The following is a 2,500-nucleotide window of genomic DNA, read 5'->3' on the forward strand; positions in this document are numbered from 1 at the left end:
AATGGAAGAGTATGTCGTTGTTTTTTAGGCAAGGGAAAGAGTAGATGACTGTGTACTCTTTCACTTTGAATGCGTAGAGTGATGGAAAGTTACAGCAAGCGATCAGCAATGAGCGCGTACACACACACACACACACACACACACACACACAAACATACACACACGCGCGCGCGCGCGCACACACACACACACATACGCACACACACACAAACACACGCACACACATACACACACATGCATACAGACACGCACACACGCACGCACGCACACACACACACACACACATTCTCCTGCTCCCACTTTGAACCAACATACAGACATACATACACACACGCGCACACATTTACACACACACACACACACACACACACACACACACACACACACACACACACACACGGAGGTGTGGGAGGCTTGCATTAAAAAAAAAAAAAACACACCCAAAAAACACGTCTGAACAAGGTAAGTTGTTATGCTTCCTACATTATAAAAAAGAAAAACGCTCTTACTGCCTGGCAACAAAGAAACAGATATGCTTATGAATATTTTCCCTATTTTCTTTCTGTCAACCATTACCAGTGTGCTCCACACAGATCATCTGCATACCCGTTAACCCATGCATGTTTATTCAGCCAACACCTGACACCTGAACCTGTCAGCCCATACACGTGTGTCCATCTAACACCAGTTTCTGTCTGCCTGTGACGGGCGCCATAGCCGAATGGTTGAAGCGTTGGACTTTCGATCTGAGGGTCCCGTGTTCGAATCACGGTGACGGCGCCTGGTGGGTAAAGGGTGGATATTTTTTACGATCTCCCAGGTCAACATATGTGCAGACCTGCCAGTGCCTGAACCCCCTTCGTGTGTATACGCAAGCAGAAGATCAAATACGCACGTTAAAGATCCTGTAATCCATGTCAGCGTTCGGTGGGTTATGGAAACAAGAACATACCCAGCATGCACACCCCCGAAAGCGGAGTATGGCTGCCTACATGGCGGGGTAAAAACGGTCATACACGTAAAAAGCCCACTCGCGTATATACGAGTGAACGTGGGAGTTGAAGCCCACGAACGCAGAAGAAGAAGAAGAAGAAGAAGTCTGCCTGTCAACACGTACCTTCATCTAGATCTAACACCCTGGTCTCTGTGATTGTAATCAACCATGTCGCCTGTGGGAGGATGCAACTGCTGTCTGGGCCTGAATAATATTAGTGATTTATTGTGGAGAGTGTCATGCCCGAGTTACGTTCCCGCTCTCTGGGCCAGCAGCCAGTTGTATTGCTAGGACGGAAGAGCCCAGTATGGTCGTAACCCGCTGCTAACTGTGTGTGTAGTATGGAACTGACCGATGGCGTTGTTCGGTCAACGTAGGCATTTAGTCACGTGTGACTGTCGAAAAGTTAGAACCAAGCGATGCAACTGGCTCCAGGAGGGCTGCAGGACAGTCGGCGTTGGGATGGAGGTCTGGAGATGACTTGTGAGGTCAGTCCAGGCCCGGAAAGCTCGCCCACGTGTTGGACACGTGTGGGTAGATGTTACAGTGGAAGTGGAGGTAGCTCGTGCCTTTCGCGCGGCGCATTTTCTTTTCAGCGTCTGCGGTGAGCCTGTTTTCTGCCAGGTATGCTAGCGACCTTAGTGATCTTGTTTCGCCATATTGGGCGGTCCAGATCAAGTGATTCCCAGTTACTGGGATATATGTTGATGTCTTTGTGGAGTGGTGGTCTAGAGGTAGCGCGTCCGCCTAGGGAGCGAGAGAATCTGAGCGAACTGGTTTGAATCACGGCTCAGTCGCCAATATTTTCTCCCCCTCCACCAGACTTTGAGTAGTGGTCTGGACGCCAGTCATTCGGATGAGACGATAAACCGAGGTCCCCGTGTGCAGCATGCACTTAGCGCACGTAAAAGAACCCACGGCAACAAAAGGGTTGTCCCTGGCAAAATTCAGTGGAAAACTTCACTTCGATAGGAAAAACAAATAAAACTGCACGCAGGAAAAAAAAAGAAGAAAAAAAGGTGTAGTGTAACGACGCGCTCTCCCTGTGGAGAGCAGCCAGAATTTCACACAGAGAAATCTGTCGTGATAAAAAGAAATACAAATATAAAATCAACAAAGGTCATGAAGAGGTCGCTGTGCTGTTCTTGACATTTTTCATGCGGTTGGCGTGCGGTGAGCATCATGCGGCAGTTCCACGCTTTGCACAGAAGTTACACTGGCTTTCTGGAAGGAGACCATGTTCAGACGATTGAGCAGAACGCGAGCCAACATCTTCCAGCTACAGACAGGTGGGAGATGGTTCTGTGATTGTCACAAGACTGGTGGCCGCCTTTCCTCTTTGTAGATATGGACCATGCTGGCATCTGGGACAGTTCCTTCGTTCCACACGGATTGGAAAAAAAAAGCTCAGTCAGTTTCTGATTCATGAACGGGCCTCCTGCTTTGTAGACTTCAGCAGGGGTTGCATCTGATCCTGGTGCTCAGCTACAGGATAGTTGCTTTATG

At 48.9% G+C, this 2,500-nt stretch overlaps 1 protein-coding gene across 3 annotated transcripts in view; it reads left to right on the forward strand.

Annotated features, from left to right (window-relative positions):
- Window positions 1–2,500, forward strand: part of LOC143283046 (uncharacterized) — a 70,153-nt gene that overhangs the window by 32,681 nt on the left and 34,972 nt on the right. The gene's annotated exons all lie outside the window — the stretch shown is intronic.

This window comes from Babylonia areolata, chromosome 6 (assembly GCF_041734735.1).
Source record: "Babylonia areolata isolate BAREFJ2019XMU chromosome 6, ASM4173473v1, whole genome shotgun sequence".
Lineage (NCBI taxonomy): Eukaryota > Metazoa > Mollusca > Gastropoda > Neogastropoda > Buccinidae > Babylonia > Babylonia areolata.